The sequence below is a fragment of the Arachis hypogaea genome, chromosome 20 (genome assembly GCF_003086295.3).
Source record: "Arachis hypogaea cultivar Tifrunner chromosome 20, arahy.Tifrunner.gnm2.J5K5, whole genome shotgun sequence".
Classification (NCBI taxonomy): Eukaryota; Viridiplantae; Streptophyta; class Magnoliopsida; order Fabales; family Fabaceae; genus Arachis; species Arachis hypogaea.
The window spans coordinates 105,512,099-105,537,282 of NC_092055.1; positions in this window are offsets into that span (position 1 = coordinate 105,512,099).

The following is a 25,184-nucleotide window of genomic DNA, read 5'->3' on the forward strand; positions in this document are numbered from 1 at the left end:
CCATTTTGTGCTTTCCTTCCATTTTTGTATGTTTTCTTTCCATCCTTTAAGTCATTCCTGCCTTAGAAGATCTGAAACTACTCAACACACAAATCACGGCATCGAATGGTAATAAAAGGGTAATTAAAATAATTATTTTTAAAGGATAGGAAACATGTTTTTGACATACATCACATAATAAGGAAGGGAAAGTAAAACCATGCAATTAACATGAATAAGTGAGTGAAGGATTGAATAAATCACTTAAATTGAGCACAAAATATATCATAAAATATGGGTTTATCATCTAGCCCACTTTTGCTCTTCCCAGGCACGAAGGCATCAGGCTTGGTGATAGTGGAGTTGGGCAGCCAATTGGGTTTTGGGCTTAGGGCAAGGGCACTGGACGCCAGTTCCTTGGAGTTGGTCTTGGAGGTTGGGCGCCCAGCTTAGAGCATTGGCACTGGGCGCCAGTGCTGGGCTTGAAAATTTGGGCGCCCATCTTGGACTTTTAAATACTGGCGCCATCTTCTCTTGAAGTACACTTGTGTTTTCTTATAAATTTCATCCTGATTTGCTTAAACACTTTCTGAAAATACAATCATTCTAAAACAATTCCAAACATATGATTAGTCAACAAATGTTCACTAATAGTATAAGAACTTGAATTTAAATATAAGAAAACTAATTAAAAAGAAACCTAGAAATGACAAAAGATGCCTAGGCATCACAACAGCAAACTTAAAACTTTTTGCTTGTCCTCAAACAAAAAAAAAAGTAAACAGAGTTTATCTTAATGAAAATAATTGGAGAGTTTATAAATTCAAGTTCAAATAAAAGTAGGGTTTGCAATGATCTCTCTAATTATAAATGGACTTCTCTTATCTTAATGAGCCTTGCATACTTAGGAGTTAAGAACCTTCAAGAACTTAATTCCGGATTATATTTTGAGAATCTTTTTAGAAATGTATGATCCTTGAAGTAGTTTACATGACAATTCAACTGGAAAAAGATGTTTGAAGTCCTTGACTCTAAGATCTTTGTCTCAAGGCAGCTCTTAGTGTGCTTTTAATTGATAATCCTGAGCTAGTTGATCCAAGTTACCGGGCGATAAAGCACATTTCAAATCGAATTACCCAAGCCTCTCCTTTACACAATCACACCACAAGCACATAACTAGGAATTTGTTCATCCAGATATAGATGCCCAAAGCCTCATAGCTTTAGAATTTTTTTTATCTTTCCATACTTTTTTTTATAACTGCTTCAAGGAATTTAACGTCGAAATCTCATAATATGCCTCCAAAACATTGTTTCTAGAGATTCTATCTCCCTTTTTCCCAAGATCCATTCAAATACTTTAGGTCCATGGAATATAATCACACTTCTAATAACCACCACAATTTATTTGAACTTCTTTGTTATTTATTCAAACTCTTTTTATTAAAAGCCACTCTCTTTACATTAGTAGAGTGCCCAAGAACAAGTACTAGTTTTAAGCATTAAAGAAAAACAAAGAAAATAGAAGACGAAGAAACACGATCCATAAAAAGAAAAAAAAAGAAAAACAAAGTAAAAGAAAGAAAAGAAATTGACAAACAAAAGAAAGAGAAAAATAAAAGAAAATCTAACCACCAGAAACAAAATAAAGTTACCAAGTTTATTCATAATTATTTTCACCTTCCTCATCCTTTGTCTTGACTGTTCCTTCCAGGATTCTAGGATACCACCTCCTCTGTTTTGCTCATGCCTCGTCCCATGGCCTTCGAGCTTCCTCTTCTCTTCTATTTTGTTACCTCACTTGATGCAGATGCCCGAAAGGGGGAACTTGTTGTGGGTTTGAGGAACGGACATGATGGGAGAAAAATCGTCGGTAAAAAATTTCACAAAAATAAGTGCGTTGCAAGTATAGAGCTAAACCAACAATTAAACCTCAATCAAATTTAATTTGTTTGTCACTAAAGCAAACCCAATAAAAATAAACCGAAGTATTTAAACCTCGGGTCGTCTCTCAAGGAATTGCAGGAAAGTGTAATTATTATTGGTTATGGGAAAATATCTTTTTAGGGTTTTAAAATGTGGAAGAAGGAATGTAAATAGCAAGGAAATAAAATAATAATTAAGAAAAGTCTTAGCAAGAATTGATAATTGGAATTCCTATCCTCATTATCAATGTCAATTGTGATGGTAAATGTAAATTACACTCACTTAGTTAACCTCTAATAAATGAAGGAAAGTCAAGTGAGAAAATCAACTTGAATTCACAAGTCCTAATCAAAGATTAGAATTAGTGAAGCTTAAGCCAACTAGAAACTTTCAAACACCAATCAACAAAAGACCTTTGATAATTTAAGAGTCTCCAAATAATCAATCCAAGTTAAGAATGTAAAAAACTAAATTAAAATCCTACCAAGCATTTTATCAAACACTTGGTGGGCACAAGATGAAAGCATAGAAAACAATAGAGAATGTAAAATCTAAAACCAACAATTGCAAGCATCAATGATAACAAATAAAGGAAGAAGCAATAAACATGAAATACCTCAAATTGCATTAAAAGGGAAATCAAATCTAACATGAGAATTCATAAACTAAATTGGAAACATAAAGTAATCAATAAGGGGAATAAATAAACTAAAATGCTAGAACAATCAAAAGTAGAAAAGAAACTAAATTGAAATAAGATAGAATTCAGAAATTGAAAATGAATAAAACTAAGAATCCTAAAACCTAGAGAGAGCTCTATAGAAAACTACATCTAAAACCTAAAATTATGTGAATGAATGTTGTCTCCATGATTCCCCCACTCTGCAGCCTCTAATCTGTGTTTGCGGGCTTAGAACTGGGCCAAAAAAGCCCAAAAATTGCCCCCAGCATTTTCTGATACGTGCAGCACGTCGCTCTGTCACGCGTACGTGTCGTTGAACTTTTGCAAGGTCACACATACGCGTGATCCATGCGTGCGCGTCACCTAACTGCATGGCAACTATGAGAAATTGCATATCATTTTGAAGCCCCGGATGTTAGCTTTCCAACGCAACTGAAACCGCCTCATTCGGACCTCTGTAGCTCAAGTTATGATTGATTTAGTATGAAGAGGTCAGGCTTGACAGCTTAGCAATTCCTTCAATTTCTTGTATTCCTTCCACTTTTGCATGCTTCCTTTCCATCCTCTAAGCCATTCCTGCCCTATAAACCCTGAAAACACTTAACAAACATATCACGGAATTGAATGGTAATAAGAGAGGATTAAACATAGCAAATTTAAGGCCAAAGAAGCATGTTTTCAATCATAGCACAGAATTAGGAAGGAAAATGTAAAACATTCGAATTCTATGAATAAGTGTGAGAATAATGGATAAAATCCACTCAATTAAGCACAAGATAAACTCTAAAAATAGGGTTTATCAATCTCCCCATACTTAAACATTAGCATGTCCTCATGCTAAGCTCAAGAGAACCAAAGGAGTGAAGAGGAATGGTAGAAAGTATGAAATGCAACCTATCTATATGAATGCAACTAAATGCAAAATGCTCTTTCCTACTTGGTTTAAAAGTAAATAAATTCTCCAAGAATAAATATAAGTTGGATTCCACTAATTCAAATCTCAAAATAAAGTACAAGTAAACTTACAGAAGAAAATAGCTCATGAAAGCCGGGAACAAAGAATTGAGCATCGAACCCTCACCGGAAGTGTATACACTCTAATTACTCAAATGTTTAAGGTTCGATTCTCTCAATTCTCTACTAACCTTGCTTTCTAAGGCTTGCTCTTCTTCTACCAAATAACAAATAATTTGATGCACAAATACACATATCAAGAGGTCTTTCAAGGGTTGTAATGGGGTTAGGGTCAAGGTAAGATTGTATTTGGCCAAGTGGACTAAAATCTGAATCCTTAATTAACTTAAACTTTCCATCTAATTTAAGCCAATCTATGTAATTAGAATATAAAATCTAACTATCCATTAACTATGTTTTGCCACATATTCATGCATCCCAATTTGAGTACAATTCATATGGCACTGCTAACACCTTTTACTTTGGGGCATTTTGTCCCCTTTTTTATTATTTGCTCTTTTTTTCTTTTTCTTTTTTTTTTTATTTTTCTTTTCTTTTTTTTTGTTTTTCTCAATGCATATGTTAAATTATTGAATGCAATAATATGTACTCAACTATTATTTTACACATTTTCACAAGAATATACAACACCCAATTCTCAAACCAAATATTTGCAAACCCAACTTCCCCACACTTAAATCATGAACACTCTCACTAGTCTAAGTTAACCAAGGATTCAAATTAAGGACATTATTATTTTCCGCTTAGAGTTATTGATGAGTTAAAGTAAAGAATAAATGGGGTTAAAAGGCTCAACATTGGTTTACAAAGGATAATGAAAAGGTTAAGGACATATGGGTATGTAAGCTCAGTGAAACAAGGCCTCAATCATGTAAGTGCATGCATACATCAAACAATGGAAATATAGAATTAAGCAAGACAAAGATCACAATTTTAGAGAGAACAACACACACCAAAATTAAAATATTGGTTGATAAAATGCAACCAATCGAATAGGCTCAAAATCTCACTGGTTTTTGTGTTCTAGCTCTAAACCATGTTCCAAAATAAATTTCTTTAAGCAAGTTTAACAAAAATTTTAATTCAAATTAGTGAAATGCTATAAAAAGTTTCTTTAAAAATAATTTGTCACTTCAACCAAGTAGTGGTAAAATATGCACAAAATCAAGCAAACATGCAATCAAACATGCAAATGCAACAATGAACTAACAAAGAAAATAAAACATTGGTGTTGAGAAGAAAATAACTAACCTACTGAAGTCGGTATTGACCTCCCCACACTTAAAGATTGCATCGTCGTCGATGCATGCTAAGATGTGCAAGTGGACGGGTGACTATAACTGATCCATTTTCTCCAAGAAATGTGCGTAGGAACTTGTTTGTCGCCCCATGTGAAATTTTTTTCCGCTTCTTTGTCGGTGGCCAGCCTGAAAGAAGAGAAAAAGGAGAAAAGTAACCCAAAAACAAAGATAAGAAAACAAATAAAATATGGGTGGGTTAGTGCCGAATAATAAAGGTCTCAACTACATGGTAGCTACGACATGTGAGTGAGAAAAATAGTAGAAGCAAATGGCATATCAATAGTGCAAAAATTTCAACAATGGGGGAGAGTGTGGGTAATGAAAGACAGTATAAGTGCATATCAATGCAAAAGAAATACAAGTATCATAAAAGATTAGCATTGACCTAAAAATAAGGGCACCCAACAATGGAAAACAAGTCACTAAGCATCAGAATAATGGAAGAGATATTCAACAGTTGAGTAAGAAAATTCAACACCAAAGAAAAAGTATCAAATTTAGAAAAGAAAATAAAAACATGTACAAAATTAAAACGCAATGAGTGAAAGTATGCAAATGCAATAAGGAAAATAAAATGAAAGAGAATAGGGATGAGAAGAAAATGAGAAAGGATGAAGAAAGAAGGAGAAAGGATAGAAGAAAGGAGAACGAGATGAAAAACAGGACGCGACGCGTGTGCATACATCACGCGTGCGCCTGAAAACTGAAACGGCCATGCGACGCATATGCGTTGCCCACGCGTACGCGTGGGTGGCCAAAAATTGAACACTGACGTGTGAGCGTCAGTCACGCGCGACTCCAGCACCATGGCCGCACAACTCTCTGTTCAATTCACTCTTTACGCTGATTTTCATGCCCACGCGTACGCGTCCCTGACGCTTACGTGTGGATGGCGAAAAAGCAGGGGACGCGTACGCGTGGGTCACGCGTACGCATGGGGTGGCATGTGCGCCTGGCACCCCCTCCCGCGCGTCTCCATCGCAACCCTCTGTTCATTTTATTAATATTGCGAACCTGCATGTGACGTGTGCACGTCATCGATGCTTACGCGTCGATCGCAGTTTTTTTTATTATGAACAACTAAACCATGAATTAACGAAATAAACATATCTAAAAAAAAGAAAAATCTAACTTATTACTAATATAAATAAAAGTGAAATTAGAAATAATTTACCATGGTGGGGTGTCTCCCACCTAGCACTTTTAGTTAAAGTCCTTAAGTTGGACATTTGGTGAGTTCCTTGTCATTGTGGCTTGTGCTTAAACTCATCTTGAAACTCCCACCAATGCTTGGACTTCCAATAAGCTCTAACATCTCCAAGTGAATTCACCAAGCCTTGATGAAGTTCTTCACAAGCTTCGAGCTCCCAAAGTTGATCTTCTTTTATGCCGGGATCCCAAATCTTGTTTCCACACCCGTTTTCAAGTTGATCATCATGATTCCATCCAGGTGGTTTAGCCTTGGAATTCTCATTTAAGCACCAAAACATCCTCCTAGACCCAATCAATTGAGAATTATACCAACCCTTGTAATTAGGCCTTGAGCTTCCAACCATAACGAACCTAGGATGGTGTTGCCAACCGCTAACCATCTCCCATTTACTCTTAAAATTGCAAATAGCTCTAAGTTGTCCATCCGTTTCAAGCAGACCATATTCAAGTGGGAAGGTAAAGTTTAAGGATAAGAATTTTACCCACTTGAATGTTGTGTTGGATGGTAATGGCTTGGGGGAAGGTATCTCCAGTGGCGGCCTTGCCAATGTATGCTTCAATCTCTTGGGCTCCTCGTTGATGATCTCTACCTCTTGACAAGTGATGAGCGGATAATTTATACGCTTTTTGGCATTGTTTTTTAGTATGTTTTTAGTAGAATCTAGTTACTTTTAGGGATGTTTTCATTAGTTTTTATGTTAAATTCACATTTCTGGAATTTACTATGAGTTTGTGTATTTTTCTGTGATTTCAGGTATTTTCTGGCTGAAATTGAGGGACTTGAGCAAAAATCAGATTCAGAGGTAGAAGAAGGACTGCTGATGCTGTTGGATTCTGACCTCCCTGCACTCAAAGTGGATTTTCAGGAGCTACAAAACTCAAAATGGCGCGCTTCCAATTGCGTTGGAAAGTAGACATCCAGGTTCCAGAAATGTATAATAGTCCATACTTTGAACGAGTTTAGATGACGCAAACTGGCGTTCAACGCCAGCTCTCTGCCCAATTCTGGCGTCCAGCGCCAGAAACAAGCTGCAAAGTGGAGTTCAACGCCCAAACTGGCACAAAAGCTGGCGTTCAACTCCAAGAAGGACCTCTACACGTGCAACACTCAAGCTCAGCCCAAGCACACACCAAGTGGGCCCCGGAAGTGGATTTATGCATCAATTACTTACTTCTGTAAACCCTAGTAGCTAGTTTATTATAAATAGGACTTTTTACTACTGTATTAGACATCTTTTGATCATTTTTAGATCTCTAGACCTCCATGGGAGGCTGGCCACTCGGCCATGCTTACCCTCTATATTCACTTATGTATTTTCAACGGTAAAGTTTCTACACTCCATAGATTAAGGTGTGGAGCTCTGCTGTTCCTCAAAGATTAATGCAAAGTACTACTGTTTTCTATTCAATTCAACTTATTTCCGCTTCTAAGATATTCATTTGCACTTCAACCTGAATGTGATGAATGTGACAACCATCATCATTCCCCATGAACGCGTGCCTGACAACCACTTCCATTCTACCTTCGATTGAATGATTATCTCTTAGATCTCTTAATCAGAATCTTCGTGGTGTAAGCTAGATTGATGGCGGCATTATGAGAATCCGGAAAGTCTAAACCTTGTCTGTGGTATTCCGAGTAGGATTCAGGGATTGAATGACTGTGACGAGCTTCAAACTCGCGAGTGCTGGGCATAGTGACAGACGCAAAAGGAGGGTGAATCCTATTCCAGTATGATCAAGAACCTCAGATGATTAGCCGTGCTGTGACAGAGCATTTGGACCATTTTCACAAGAGGAGGGCATGTAACCATTGACAACGGTGATGCCCTTACATAAAGCCAGCCATAGAAAGGAGTAAGACTGATTGGATGAAGACAGCGGGAAAGCAGAGATTCAGAGGAACGAAAGCATCTCTATACGCTTATCTGAAATTCTTACCAATGAATTACATAAGTGTTTCTATCCTTGTTTTATGTTTACTTATTATTTAATTTCGAAAACTCCATAACTATTTTATATCCGCCTGACTGAGATTTACAAGGTGACGATAGCTTGCTTCAAGCCGACAATCTCCGTGGGATCGACCCTTACTCACGTAAGGTTTATTACTTGGACGACCCAGTGCACTTGCTGGTTAGTTGTATCGAAGTTGTGACAAATTATGAATTGAGATTAGAGCACCAAGTTTTTGGAGCCATTACCAGAGATCACAATTTCGTGCACCAAGTTTTTGGCGTCGTTGCCGGGGATTGTTCGAGTTTGGACAACTGACGGTTCATCATGTTGCTCAGATTAGGTAATTTTATTTTGTTTTATTTTCAAAAATTTTTTTTTAAAAAAAAATCTTTCAAAAAATCTCTCCTTTGTTTTCGAAAAAAAAATTTTAAAATAAAAATATTTTCAAAAATATATTTTTCTTCAGAATTTTTAAGAATGAATTCTAGAGTTTCATGAAGCATGTTGAAGCATGCTGGCTGTAAAACCATGTCTAAACTCTTTTGAACAGAGGTTTTGGCCTAAAATTGAATGAATTACACTCATATTCATGCTAAAGCTTGGCTGGCTATTAAGCCATGCCTGACCCTTTGATTGGAGCTTTAGACTAAAGAGCATAAGATTCCTGGAATTCATATTAAAAATTTTGGAATCCTTATTTTTCTTTTTCAAAATGATTTTCGAAAAAAAAAATTAAAAGAAAATACAAAAAATCATAAAATCATAAAATTCAAAAATATTTCATGTTTTTTGTTTGAGTCTTGAGTCAAGTTCTAAGTTTGGTGTCTTGCATGTTTTCTTTGCATATAAAAATTTTCAAAAATATGTTCTTGATGTTCATCTTGACATTCAAAGTGTTCTTGGTGTTCATCTTGACATTCATAGCATTCTTGCATGCATTCATTGTTTTGATCCAAAATTTTCATGCATTGAGTCTTTTTCATGTTTTTCTCTCTCATCATTAAAAATTCAAAAATTAAAAAAAAAATATATATATATATATATATATATATATATATATATATATATATATATATATATATATATATATATATATCTTCCCCTTTTCTCTCTCAAAATTTCGAAAATTAGATTTGACTTTTTCAAAAATTTTTAAAATCTAGTTGTTTTTATGAGTCAAATCAAATTTTCAATTTAAAAATCTTATCTTTTTCAAAATCTTTTTCAAAAATCACATCTTTTTTATTTTTTATTTATTTTCAAAAATTTTAAAAATATTTTTCAAAAATCTTTTTCTTATCTTTATCTCCTAATTTTTGAAAATAACATCATCAATTAATGTTTTGATTCAAAAATTTCAAGTTTGTTACTTGCTTGTTAAGAAAGATTCAAACTTTGAGTTCTAGAATCATATCTTGTGATTTCTTTTGAATCAAGTCATTAATTGTGATTTTAAAAATCAAATCTTTTTCAAAACTAATTTCAATCATATCTTTTCAAAAATATCTTCTTATCTTATTTTTTTAAAAAAATTTGATTTCAAAATATCTTTTCTAACTTCCTATCTTCTTATCTTTTCAAAATTGATTTTCAAATCTGTTTCAACTAACTAACTAACTTTTTGTTTGTTTCTTATCTTTTTCAAAACTACCTAACTAACTCCCTCTCTCTCTAATTTTCAAAAATATCTTCCCCTTTTTCAAAATTTCTTTTTAATTAACTAATTATTTTAATTTTTGATTTTAATTTTCGAAAACTACTAACCTTTTTCAAAAACTATTTTCGAAAATCACTAACTCTTTTTCAAAAATAATTTTCGAAAATTCTCCTTCTCTCTCATCTCCTTCTATTCATTTATTCATCTCCTCCTCACATCACTCACCAAAAATTCGAACCCCTCTTCCATCTGTGTTCGAATTTTTTCTTCTTCTTTTCTTCTACTCATACAGGGACCTCTATACTGCGGTAAAAAGGACCCCTATTATTATTATTTTTCCTGTGTCCTCTTCTTTGTCATATGAGCAGGAGCAAGGACAAGAATATTCTTGTTGAAGCAGAGCCATAACCTAAAAGGCTCTGAAGAGGAAACTAAGAGAAGCTAAATTACAACAATCCAGAGATAACCTTTCAGAAATTTTTGAACAGGAGGAGGAGATGGCAGCCGAAAATAATAATAATGCAAGGAGGATGCTTGGTGACTTTACTGCACCTAATTCCAATTTACATGGAAGAAGCATCTCCATTCCTGCCATTGGAGCAAACAATTTTGAGCTGAAACCTCAGCTAGTTTCTCTGATGCAGCAGAACTGCAAGTTTCATGGACTTCCATCTGAAGATCCTTTTCAGTTCTTAACTGAATTTTTGTAGATCTGTGATACTGTTAAGACTAATGGAGTAGATCCTGAAGTCTACAGGCTCATGCTTTTCCCTTTTGCTGTAAGAGACAGAGCTAGAGTGTGGTTGGACTCTCAACCCAGAGATAGCCTGAACTCTTGGGATAAGCTGGTCACGGCTTTCTTAGCCAAATTCTTTCCTCCTCAAAAGCTGAGCAAGCTTAGAGTGGATGTTTAAACCTTCAGACAGAAAGAAGGTGTATCCCTCTATGAAGCTTGGAAAAGATACAAACAGCTGACCAAAAAGTGTCTTTCTGACATGCTTTCAGAATGGACCATCTTGGATATATTCTATGATGGTTTATCTGAGCTATCAAAGATGTCATTGGATACTTCTGCAGGTGGATCCATTCACCTAAAGAAAACGCCTGCAGAAGCTCAAGAACTCATTGACATGGTTGCTAATAACCAGTTCATGTACACTTCTGGGAGGAATCCTGTGAATAATGGGACGCCTATGAAGAAGGGAGTCCTTGAAATTGATACTCTGAATGCCATATTGGCTCAGAACAAAATATTGACTCAGCAAGTCAATATGATTTCTCAAAGTCTGAATGGAATGCAAGCTACATCCAACAGTACTCAAGAGGCATCTTTTGAAGAATAAGCTTATGATCCTGAGAACCCTGCAATAGCAGAGGTGAATTACTTAGGTGAACCTTATGGAAACACCTATAATCCATCATGGAGAAATCATCCAAATTTCTCATGGAAGGATCAACAAAAGCCTCAACAAGGCTTTAATAATGGTGGAAGAAACAGGTTTAGCAATAGTAAACCTTTTCCATCATCCACTCAGCAACAGACAGAGAAATCTGAACAAAATACCTCTAATTTAGCAAACTTAGTCTCTGATTTGTCCAAGGCCACTGTAAGTTTCATGAATGAAACAAGGTCTTCCATTAGAAATTTGGAAGCACAAGTGGGCCAGCTGAGTAAAAGGATCACTGAAATCCCTCCTAGTACTCTCCCAAGTAATACAGAAGAAAATCCAAAAGGAGAGTGCAAGGCCATTGAATTGATCACCATGGCCGAACCTGTAAGGGAAGGAGAGGACGTGAATCCCAGTGAGGAAGACCTCCTGGGATGTCCAGTGATCAATAAGGAGTTTTCCCTTGAGGAATCAAAGGAATCTGAGACTCATCTAGAGACCATAGAGATCCCATTGAACCTCCTTATGCCATTCATGAGCTCTGATGAGTATTCCTCTTCTGAAGAGAATGAGGATATTACAGAAGAGCAAGCTGCCAAGTTTCTTGGTGCAATCATGAAGCTGAATGCCAAATTATTTGGCATTGAAACTTGGGAAGATGAACCTCCCTTGTTCACCAATGAACTAAGTGATCTGGATCAACTGACATTGCCTCAGAAGAAACAGGATCCTGGAAAGTTCTTAATACCTTGTACCATAGGCACCATGATCTTTAAGGCTCTGTGTGACCTTGGTTCAGGAATAAACCTCATGCCCCTCTCTGTAATAGAGAAACTGGGAATTTATGGGGTGCAAGCCACTAAAATCTCATTAGAGATGGCAGACAATTCAAGAAAACAGGCTTATGGACAAGTAGAGGACGTGTTAGTAAAGGTTGAAGGCCTTTACATCCCTACTGATTTCATAGTCCTAGATACTGGGAAGGATGAGGATGAATCCATCATCCTAGGAAGACCTTTTCTAGCCACAGCAAGAGCTGTGATTGATGTGGACAGAGGAGAATTAATCCTTCAAATAAATGAGGACAACCTTGTGTTTACAACTCAAGGATCTCTCTCTGCATCCATAGAGAGGAAGCATAAAAAGCTTCTCTCAAAGCAGAGTCAAACAAAGCCCCCACAGTCAAACTCTAAGTTTGGTGTTGGGAGGCCACAACCAAACTCTAAGTTTGGTGTCAAACCCCCATATCCAAACTCTAAATTTGGTGTTGGGAGGTCTCAACAAAGCTCTGCACATCTGTGAGGCTCCATGAGAGCCCACTGTCAAGCTATTGACATTAAAGAAGCGCTTGTTGAGAGGCAACCCAATGTTTATTTATCTAATTTTCATTGTTTTTCATGTTTTATTAGGTTCATGATCATGTGGAGTCACAAAATAAATATAAAAATTGAAAACAGAATCAAAAACAGCAGAAGAAAAATCACACCCTGGAGGAAGACCTTACTGGCGTTTAAACGCCAGTAAGAAGCATGTTTTGGGTGTTCAACGCCAGAACAGATCATGGTTCTGGTGCTGAACGCCAGAAATGGGCAGCATCTGGGCGTTTGAACGCCAGAAATGCACCCTGGAGAAGAGCTGGCGCTGAACGCCCAGAACAAGCATGGTTCTGGCGTTCAACGCCAGAAATGGGCAACAAATGGGCGTTCAATGCCCAGAACAAGCACCAATCTGGCGCTGAACGCCCAGAGTTGTGTGCAAGGGCATTTTGCATGCCTAATTTGGTGCAAGGTTGTAAATCCTTGAACACCTCAGGATCTGTGGACCCCACAGGATCACCTCAGGATCTGTAGACCCACAGGATCTCCACTTACCTGCACTCACTTCTTCTCACCCCTCTTTCACACAATCCTATAAACACTCTTCCCCAAAACTCTTCACCAATCACCTCAATCTCTCTTCCCTATCACCACTTCACCACTCACATCCAAACACTCTTCTCCATAAACCTACCTCATAAACTCCACCTACCTTCAAAATTCAACATCTCTTCCCCACCCAATCCCACCCATATGGCCGAATACACACATCCCTCCATCTCCTCCATATCTTCTTCTTCTTCTTCTTCTATTCTTTCTTCTCTTGCTCGAGGGTGAGCAAATTTCTAAGTTTGGTGTGGAAAAAGCATAAGCTTTTTGTTTTTCTATTACCATTGATGGCACCTAAGACCAGAGAATCCTCTAGAAAAGGGAAAGGGAAGACAAAAGCTTCCACCTCCGAGTCATGGGAGATGGAAAGATTCATCTCCAAAGCCCATCAAGACCACTTCTATGATGTTGTGGCCAAGAAGAAGGTGATCCCCGAGGTCCCTTTCAAACTCAAGAGAAATGAGTATCCGGAGATCCGACATGAAATTCAAAGAAGAGGTTGGGAAGTTCTAACCAACCCCATCCAACAAGTCGGCATCCTAATAGTTCAAGAGTTCTATGCCAATGCATGGATCACTAGGAACCATGATCAAAGTAAGAACCCGAATCCAAAGAGTTATGTTACAATGGTTCGGGGGAAATACTTAGATTTTAGTCCGGAGAATGTGAGGTTGGCGTTTAACTTGCCTATGATGCAAGGAGATGAGCGCCCCTACACTAGAAGGGTCAACTTTAATCAAAGGTTGGACCAAGTCCTCATGGACATATGTGTGGAAGGAGCTCAATGGAAGATTGACTCCAAAGGCAAGCCGGTTCAACTAAGAAGACTGGACCTCAAGCCTGTGGCTAGAGGATGGTTGGAGTTCATCCAACGCTCCATCAGCCCCACTAGCAACCGATCTGAAGTTACTGTGGATCGGGCCATCATGATCCATAGAATCATGATTGGAGAGGAAGTAGAAGTTCATGAAGTCATCTCCCTTGAACTCTACAAAATAGCCGAAAAGCCCTCCCCTGGGGCAAGGCTAGCTTTTCCTCATCTTATTTGCCATCTATGTTACTCAGCTGGAGCTTTTATAGAAGGAGACATTCACATTGAGGAAGAGAAGCCCATCACTAAGAAAAAGATGGAGCAAGCAAGAGAGCCCATTCATGGAGCTCAAGAGGCGCAGGAAGCTCATCACCATGAGATCCCGGAGATGCCTCAAATGCATTTTCCTCCACAAAACTATTGGGAGCAAATCAACACCTCCCTAGGAGAATTAAGTTCCAACATGGGACAACTAAGGGTGGAACATCAAGAGCACTCCATCATCCTTCATGAAATAAGAGAAGATCAAAAAGCAATGAGGGAGGAGCAACAAAGACAAGGAAGAGACATAGAAGAGCTCAAGGACATCATTGGTTCCTCAAGAAGGAAACGTCACCATCACTAAGGTGGACTCATTCCTTGCTCTTACATTCTCTATTTTTCGTTTTCTCTATGTTAAGTGCTTATCTATGTTTATGTCTTATTACATGATCATTAGTAGTTAGTAACTATGTCTTAAAGTTATGAATGTCCTATGAATCCATCACCTCTCTTAAATGAAAAATGTTTTAATTCAAAAGAACAAGAAGTACATGAGTTTCGAATTTATCCTTGAACTTAGTTTAATTATATTGATGTGGTGACAATGCTTCTTGTTTTCTGAATGAATGCTTGAACAGTGCATATGTCTTTTGAAGTTGTTGTTTAAGAATGTTAAATATGTTGGCTCTTGAAAGAATGATGATAAGGAGACATATTATTTGATAATCTGAAAAATCATAAAAATAATTCTTGAAGCAAGAAAAAGCAGCAAAGAACAAAGCTTGCAGAAAAAAAAATATGCGAAAAAAATAGAAAAAAAAAAGAAAAAGCAAGCAGAAAAAGCCAAAAGCTCTTAAAACCAAGAGGTAAGAGCAAAAAGCCAATAACCCTTAAAACCAAAAGGCAAGGGTAAATAAAAAGGATCCCAAGGCTTTGAGCATCAGTGGATAGGAGGGCCTAAAGGAATAAAATCCTGGCCTAAGCGGCTAAACCAAGCTGTCCCTAACCATTTGCTTGTGGCGTATAGGTGTCAAGTAAAAACTTGAAACTGAGCGGTTAAAGTCAAGGTCCAAAGCAAAAAAAGAGTGTGCTTAAGAACCCTGGACACCTCTAATTGGAGACTTTAGCAAAGCTGAGTCACAATCTGAAAAGGTTCACCCAATTATGTGTCTGTGGCATTTATGTATCCGGTGGTAATACTGGAAAACAAAGTGCTTAGGGCCACGACCAAGACTCATAAAATAGCTGTGTTCAAGAATCATCATACTGAACTAGGAGAATCAATAACACTATCTGAACTCTGAGTTCCTATAGATGCCAATCATTCTGAACTTCAATGGATCAAGTGAGATGCCAAAACTATTCAAGAGGCAAAAAGCTATAAGTCCTGCTCATCTGATTGGAGCTATGTTTCATTGATAGTTTGGAATTTATAGTATATTCTCTTCTTTTTATCCTATTTGATTTTCAGTTGCTTGGGGACAAGCAACAATTTAAGTTTGGTGTTGTGATGAGCAGATAATTTATACGCTTTTTGGCATTATTTTTAGTATGTTTTTAGTAGAATCTAGTTACTTTTAGGGATGTTTTCATTAGTTTTTATGTTAGATTCACATTTCCGGACTTTACTATGAGTTTGTGTATTTTTCTGTGATTTCAGGTATTTTCTGGCTGAAATTGAGGGACTTGAGCAAAAATCAGATTCAGAGGTAGAAGAAGGACTGCTGATGCTGTTGGATTCTGACCTCCCTGCACTCAAAATGGATTTTCTGGAGCTACAGAACTCAAACTGGCGCGCTTCCAATTGCGTTGGAAAGTAGACATCTAGGGCTTTCCAGCAATGTATAATAGTCCATACTTTGAACGAGTTTAGATGACGCAAACTGGCGTTCAACGCCAGCTCTCTGCCCAATTCTGGTGTCCAGCGCCAGAAACAAGCTGCAAAGTGGAGTTCAACGTCCAAACTGGCACAAAAGCTGGCGTTCAACTCCAAGAAGGACCTCTACACGTGCAACACTCAAGTTCAGCCCAAGCACACACCAAGTGGGCCCTGAAAGTGGATTTATGCATCAATTACTTACTTCTGTAAATTCTAGTAGCTAGTTTATTATAAATAGGACTTTTTACTATTGTATTAGACATCTTTTGATCATTTTTAGATCTCTAGACCTCCATGGGAGGCTGGCCACTCGGCCATGCTTACCCTCTATATTCACTTATGTATTTTCAACGGTAGAGTTTCTACACTCCATAGATTAAGGTGTGGAGCTCTGCTGTTCCTCAAAGATTAATGCAAAGTACTACTGTTTTCTATTCAATTCAACTTATTCCGCTTCTAAGATATTCATTTGCACTTCAACCTGAATGTGATGAACATGACAACCATCATCATTCCCCATGAACGCGTGCCTGACAACCACTTCCGTTCTACCTTCGATTGAATGATTATCTCTTAGATCTCTTAATCAGAATCTTCGTGGTGTAAGCTAGATTGATGGCGGCATTCATGAGAATCCGGAAAGTCTAAACCTTGTCTGTGGTATTCCGAGTAGGATTCAGGGATTGAATGACTGTGACGAGCTTCAAACTCGCGAGTGCTGGGCGTAGTGACAGACGCAAAAGGAGGGTGAATCCTATTCCAATATGATCGAGAACCTCAGATGATTAGCTGTGCTGTGACAGAGCATTTGGACCATTTTCACAAGAGGAGGGGATGTAACCATTGACAACGGTGATGCCCTTACATAAAGCCAGCCATAGAAAGGAGTAAGACTGATTGGATGAAGACAGCGGGAAAGCAGAGATTCAGAGGAACGAAAGCATCTCTATACGCTTATCTGAAATTCTTACCAATGAATTACATAAGTGTTTCTATCCTTGTTTTATGTTTACTTATTATTTAATTTCGAAAACTCCATAACTATTTTATATCCACCTGACTGAGATTTACAAGGTGACCATAGCTTGCTTCAAGCCGACAATCTCCGTGGGATCGACCCTTACTCACGTAAGGTTTATTACTTGGACGACCCAGTGCACTTGCTGGTTAGTTGTATCGAAGTTGTGACAAATTATGAATTGAGATTAGAGCACCAAGTTTTTGGAGCCATTACTAGAGATCACAATTTTGTGCACCAACAAGCTTCTGCAACATTGACCTCTTCTTTAAGTCCAATGGGGGAGGATTCAATTGTTGATAAAAACTCATCAATTATTGAATCCATCTCATGATTAACCTCCTCCAAGTCTTCAACCATGACATGCCTTGGAGGTTGTATACCCTCCTCAACATCAAATTCAAATGTTTTGGAAGGAGGCTCTATGACTTGAGATTTCCATGGAGGTTCCGCATCTCTTTAAGTCCTCAACCACTTCCTCTTCTTCGATAATTTTGGTTTTCTCCACTTGCTCTAGTACAAAATCTAATTCCTCCTTGATAACTTCCACCTCTTGACAACTTTTTTCAATTCCCCCTAAATCTTCAACTACTCCTTCATCTTCAAGGGTCTCTTCTACCTCCACTTTTTGGGCCTCCTCTTGCTTCTCTTGAAGTATGGATGCATGAACCCGATTAACGTTAGGATTTTTGCTAGAAAAAAATTTTATAAAAATAGTCGCGTTGTAGATATAGTTTTTAAACCAACAGAAATCCCGTCGTGCAAACGTTTTGGTTGTCACAAGTAACAAACCCCTAAATAAATTGATAACCGAAGTATTTAAACCTCGAGTCGTCTTCTCAAGGAACTGCAAGGAAGTATGTTCTTATTATTGCTTATGAGTTTTGTAAATTGGGGGTTTTAAAAGTAAGGAACAAGTAAATTAAATGACAAGTAAAATAAATAAATAACTATAAAATAAACTCTTGGCAAGGTATGACAATTTGGAAGTCCTATCCTAGTTATCCTTATCAATGGTGATGAGAATTGAGTTTAATCCCACTTAGTTAACCTTTACTAAACAAAGGAAAGTCAAGTGGACTAATCAGTTTGATCCTCAGGTCCTAGTCAATTCCTAAGGAAAGACTAGAGTTATTGGAATTCGATTTGATCAGCAAAAATAACAATTATCAATCACGATGAATTTGATAACTCAAGAGTCTCCAATTGATCAATTGAAGCCAAAAGGGGAAAATCTAAATTGTAAATAAAGGAAAGCAATCACAATTCTGAAATACCTCAAGTTGCACTAATAAAGATATCAAATGTAACACGGAAGAGTTCATAAATTAAATTAAGAAAATAATAAAAAGGAACATTGAACCTGATAAAGAGTCGGAACGCTAGCTTGAATTAATAAGAAATCCTAATCCTAAAACCTAAGAGAGAAGAGAGAACCTTTCTCTCTAAAAACTACATCTAAACCATAAAAAAAGTGAATAATTGAAGACCTCCTCATGAATGGATGCATTCCCCTACTTTATAACCTCTAATATCTGCTTTCTGGACTTGGATCTGGGCCAAAAAGGCTTCAGAAATCGCTGGGAGCGTTTTCTGTAATTTTTGGTGCGTGGCGTTGATGCCAGGGCATTTTGGCCAGTTTCACTGACCTTTTCTTTACTATTTTTAGGGTAGTTTCATGCATTTTCTTAGAAAATAAGCTAGTCTGGGTAGATATTCACTTACATCTTGATTCAAGCATACATTGTGCACTTTACATGATTTCATGAGGATTTTGCATGAATTTAATGACAAATTGGATGTTGCATTTCCCATGACTTGGATTAGAACTTTGATTCACTTTATTGCTTGATTTCAGGACAAAAGAAGCAAGGAAGAACCACGTTAGCAGCCACGTTAATCTAACTAACGTGACCTCTAACATGGAATGGGAGCTAACCTGCAAAGTTAATGAGAAAAGTAATCGCCAATAACGCCCTCGAAGCCATCATAGCCCACGTTAAGAGTCACGTTAACTAAGTTAACGTGAACTCTAACGTGGAAGAAAGAAAATGGAGCCAACGTTAGTGACACTTACCTTTGTCACTAACGTTGGACCAAGCTCATAAGTGGCCACGTTAAGAGCCACGTTAACTTAGTTAATGTGGACTCTAACATTGGGAAGCAAAGAAGAAGCCAACGTTAGTGACACTAACCTTTGTCACTAACGTTGGCCAAGCCTCAATGAGCCACGTTAACTCCCACGTTAACCTAATTAACGTGGAAGCTAACGTGGAGATAGCATGTGATCGCCAACGTTAGTGACACCTACCTTTGTCACTAACGTTGGAATGAACCCACACAAGCCACTATGAGCCACGTTAACTCCCATGTTAACTTAGTTAACGTGGAAGCTAATGTGGATAAGGGAATGATGAGCCAACATTAGTGACACTCACCTTTGTCACTAACGTTGGAGATGGCTAGCATTGCTACGTTAGAAGCCACGTTAACCTAGTTAACGTGGACTCTAACGTGGGAAATAGGGGCATATTGGAACGTTAGTGACAAAGGTAAGTGTCACTAACGTTCTCGAAGGATTGGCAAGCCTACGTTGAGAGCCACGTTAACTAAGTTAACGTGGACTCTAACGTAGGGAAGGGGGAGGCTTATCAACGTTATTTTGAAAGGTAAGTCCCAATAACGTGTGCGAAGGACCAAGAGGCAACGTTAGTGGCAACGTTTATGCCACTAACGTTGAGGTTAACGTGGCTCATACTTGGGTGAGCAACGTTAGTGAAAAAGGTGATTGTCACTAACGTTCTCGAACCCACACCTCCACTTAACGTTAACACCACTAACGTCCTGAGCTAAAAGTCCCTGCCTACTTCACACTTTCTCTCTGCAAGCAAAGCTAAGCCCAATGAAGAAGATAACTGCTTCAAACTCAGGATCCAAAGGCCCATACCCAAGACTTGAAGAGCCAACTAGAAGATCAGAAGAGTAGTATATATAGGAGTAGCTTTGAATTAGTTTAGAGAGCTGGAAACTTTAGGGAGCCTTTGGCCTAGAATTACTCTCTGTATTCTACTTTCTCTGCACTTCTAGTTTACTTTCAGCATGTATTCTCCATCTTTGTTTTCATTTTCCAGAGCTATGAACAACTAAACCCCTTTCGTTGGGTTAGGGAGCTCTGTTGTAATTTGATGGATCAATTTTAGTTTTCATTCTCCTTCTTCTATCTTTTCTCTTGATTTTACTAGAAAGCTTTCGATCTTCATCCAATTGGGTAGTTATCTTGGAAAAGAAGCTATTCATACTTGGATCTCTTCTGAACCTTGAAAGAGGAATGAAGGGATCATGCTAGAAATGCTTTCTCATGCTGGACCAAATTGGGTGTGGATGGATATGTGACTATAATCCTTCCAACACTTGATTTGGGAAATGCATGTGGTATAATCAATGACCATACTTCATCTCTTCTCATGAGCAATTGACCAAGGAATTGGCTATTGATCAAGATTTGAGAGATCGAATTACAAGGAATTGTAATTCGATCACTTAAGATTGACAAGGAGATCAAAAAATGCATTGATTGAGGAAGAGATGAAAATGAACTTGATCCGGAGAATGCAACATCTCCTAAGCCCAATGAACTCCCCATTTCTGATCTTACCCATTCTCTTTTTCTGCCATTTACTTTTATGAGCAATTACCCCATTCCCATTTAAGATTCTGCAATTTACTTTCTGCCATCTACATTCAGCTCTTTATTTCCAGCATTTACTATTTTTGCCATTTACTTTCCCACCATTTAATTTTCTGTAATTCTCAACTCAAATTCTGGTTCGCTCAACTAGAACATTCCTTTAATTAAAGTTGCTTGATCAATCAATCTCTGTGGGATTCAACCTCACTCTATTGTGAGTTTTTACTTGACGACGAATTCGGTACACTTGCCGAAGGAAATTTATTGCGAGACAAGTTTTCCGTGTATCAAGTTTATGGCACCGTTGCCGGGGATTGATTTTGAATCAACAATGATTAAATTGGAGGATAACTAGATTGAGCATTTTTAGTTTGTTTGATTTAATTTTTCTGTTTGAGTAATTTACTTTCAGTTTTAGTTAATTTCTTTCCCTCCCCCTACTTTTTCGTTTTTTTTAGTTATTCAGTTCATTGACCCACTAACTGTTTGATATATTGCATCACTCACACTAACCGTAATTCTAACAGAAACACTTCCTGTATCTATTTTTCTTGCTTGTGCTTTGTTGGTTGTATGACAGGGAGAAGAAGCGGGGCTTCAACTTTCTTTGATTCAGAACCTGAGACGACCTTCCTTAGATTAAGGAGGAAAGCAAGAGAAAAACGAGTAGTGGGTGCCGAGGAAGAGGAGGAATACTTTGAATTAAACATGGAAGAAAACATGGAAAACCATCATGAAGAAGAGGCTCACAACCATGGCAGAGAAGGTTGAGCAAATCATGCTGGGGAGGAGAGAAGAGTTTTAGGCTCTTACATCAATCCAAACCCAGGAAACTGTGGAAGTATCATTCAAAAGCCGACCATCCATGCCAATAATTTTGAACTAAAACCACAGCTCATCACCCTTGTTCAGAACAACTGTTCGTTCGGAGGAGGAGTCCAAGAAGACCCCAATCAACATCTAACCACCTTCATGAGGATATGTGACACGGTGAAGTCTAATGGTGTTCATCCTGACGCCTATAGACTGCTTTTATTTCCATTCTCACTCAAGGATAAGGCAGCCAAGTGGCTGGAGTCTTTTCCGAAGGAGAGTTTGACAACTTGGAAAGATGTAGTGAACAAATTTTTAGCCAGATTCTATCCTCCCCAAAGAATTAACAGGCTGAGAGCTGAGGTCCAAACCTTCAGGCAACAAGATGGTGAAACTCTATATGAAGCATGGGAGAGGTTTAAGGACCTGACAAGGAGGTGTCTACCAGATATGTTCAATGAATGGGTGCAGCTACACATTTTCTATGAAGGCGTTTCTTATGAATCAAAGAAGGCAGTAGACCATTCATCTGGAGGATCTTTGAACAAGAAGAAGACCATTGAAGAGGCCATAGATGTCATTGAGACTGTAGCAGAAAATGACTATTTCTATGCTTCTGAAAGAGGGAACACTAGAGGAGTGATGGAGCTAAACAATGTAGATGCTCTGCTGGCCCAAAATAAGCTCATTACTAAGCAGCTGGCTGACCTCACCAAGAAGATGGAGAGGAACCAAGTAGCAGCAATCACCACTTCGTCAGCAACCCAAGAAGAAGTGAATGAAGAAGCAGAGGGTAGTCAGGAGCAAGCCAACTACATTGGGAATTCACCTAGGCAAAACCATGATCCATACTCCAAGACCTACAACCCTGGTTGGAGGAATCACCCAAACTTTGGGTGGGAGAATCAACAAGATCAAGGCTAAGATCGGAGACATCACAACCCCAACAACAATGCAGCTCACCAACAATTCACACAGAGAACATATCAACACCACCATGACAACACCTCTCCACATCCATATCAAAACCAAAATAACACTCCTCATCCTTCTACCTCTAATCTCAATCCACCATCATTTGATGACAGACTCTCAAGGATTGAGAATCTACTTGAAGGCATAGGCAAATAGATTCAAGACAACAAGGCGTTCAAGGAGGAAGTGCGAGCAAATTTTAAGAACCAGGGAGACACCATCAAGAGGTTGGAATCTCAAGTAGGGTATCTCTCTGAGCAGATTCCCAAACTTACAGATGGATTCCCAAGTGACACAGAGAAAAATCTGAGAGGAGAAATAAAGAAAGTAAGATGGGAAGATTGCAAGATGGTCACTATAAGTGATAAGGAGACTGAGGACAAGACAAACAAGCCGTCAGAACAACCTGGAGATACCTCAGCAGAGGAGAAGGAAAATGATCACCAAGAACCAAAAATCTCACAACAGAAGCTGCTGAGACTCTATGCACCCTTTCCTCAACTACTCAATGGTGCTGTGGAGAAGAGAATATACTCAAGATTTCTTGACTTGTTTGTATCTCTGCATGTAAACATACCATTCATCAAGACCATCCAGCAAATGCCTGCATACATCAAGTATATGAAGGAACTGCTTCCCAGGAAAAGCTCACTCAAGGGAGACCAAACTATAGTGATGAATAAGGAGTGCAGCGCCCTCATTCAACCAGAGTTGCCTACAAAAAGAAAGGACCCAGGGAGTTTTCACATACCCTGTGCCATAGGAGAAACAATGTTTGATAGAGCACTCTGCGATTTGGGAGCAAGCATCAACTTAATGCCCTTGTCCCTTGTGAAGAGGCTGCAGATCAATGAGATAATGCCCACAGATGTAGTCATCAGGCTGGCTGACAAAACTAAAAAACAAGCAATAGGAGTGGTGGAAAATGTGTTGGTAAAGGTTGGGAAATACTTCCTCCCAGCAGACTTTGTCATATTGGACATGGAAGAGAGTTACACTCACCCAATCATATTGGGAAGACCAGTCCTAGCTACAGCCAGAGCACTCATAGATGTGGAGCGAGAGGAGCTAATCTTGAGGATCCATGATGAACAGCTCGCCTTCACTGTTTTCAAACACTCACAGGAAACAGATCAAGAGAACAAGGAACCAAGGAAGGATCACAGTGAGACACTGAAGGAAGAGGCAAGTACTGAAGAACAACAAGCTCAGCCGAAGACTCCCTTGGTTGATGGACAAGGAAACAAGCAGCTGTCACAGCTCAAGAAAAAGCTGGAGGAACCTAAACCACCAGAGGCATGTGAAGACAACCTCAAAATTCCTTTAGAAGAAGAGGCCTGTTCATACCCTGGGTCGAACTGTTCGACCCGGGATGATTGGTGGCAAAACGACTGACCTCTTCAGGTCCAACTATCCGACCTCTTCTTAAAGAGATCGGCCAAATCGACAGGAGAGCCCAGGAAAAGGCCCAAATGTAGGAACACGACCCAAATCCAAAGGCAGTTCAAGCCTACAGAGATAAAGGCGGTTCCCTTAAAGATAAGCTGACTTCACTCAAGATAAAGATAAGATAAGATAAGATAACTAACTTATCTTATCAGAAAGGTCAGCCCACACTACTATAAATACACTGGAGCACCCAGGTATAACTCATACTCTGATTCTACAATAAACCTGTTTAATACCCATGCTAACTTAAGCATCGGAGTCTCTTGCAGGTACCCCCCACCCTCCGGTGGCCAAGGATCAGCAGTGCAGTAAGTCCAACAAGTCGGACACAACAGCTCCGGCTGCCACCAGCCAGCCGGACACGTCATCTCCGACCAGTACAGAAGATCTCATCCGAGATCAACCTCCAGTTTCAGGTAACCCTCGGAACATTGGCGCCGTTGCCGGGGAACCTGAAAGTCATCCCAAAACCATGGCGGATGGCCATGACAACGACCACGACTCGGATCTGGAGAACAGAACACCGCACAAGAACGCGGACACTACGCTAAAGGATACTCCGGAATCCAACCGGGACAAAAACTCACCAAATCCGGGAGCCATGGAAGCACTTCAAGATCGCTTAAAGCAACTAGAGAAAGAAACCCAGCAACAACGGGAGATCGGAAAGGATCTACAAAGAGAGGTACGGTGACGTCGAGAACTAGAAGAAAAACTACAGCAATTAGAGGCCGACCTCAAATCAAAAGCTCCTCAGACCACTCCTGAGGAAAATTCACGCAAAGAACAGGATCCATTCACCAGGGAAATCATGAAGACCAAAATCCCAAAAGATTTCAAGCTCCTGGATATGGTTTTGTATGATGGCACTACAGATCCCAACCATAATCTCAGTAATTTCAGAAGCAGAATGTACCTCACCGATGCCTCAGATGCCGTTCGCTGCAAAGTTTTTCCAACAACTCTCACGAAAACGGCGATCAGATGGTTCGACAACTTACCTCCGAAGTCCATCTCAAACTTCGACGATCTGGCCAAAAAGTTCCTGGCCAGATTCTCCATCCAGAAAGATAAGGCCAAGCACGCACCCAGCTTACTAGGGATCAAACAAGGAGATCGGGAGAGCCTCCGCAACTACATGGAAAGATTCAACAAAACATGCATGGACATACAAAGTTTACCAACAGAGGCTGCCATCATGGGGCTTATCAATGGCTTACGAGAGGGACCTTTCAGCCAATCTATATCAAAAAAGTATCCTACCTCCTTAGACGAAGTCCAGGAGCG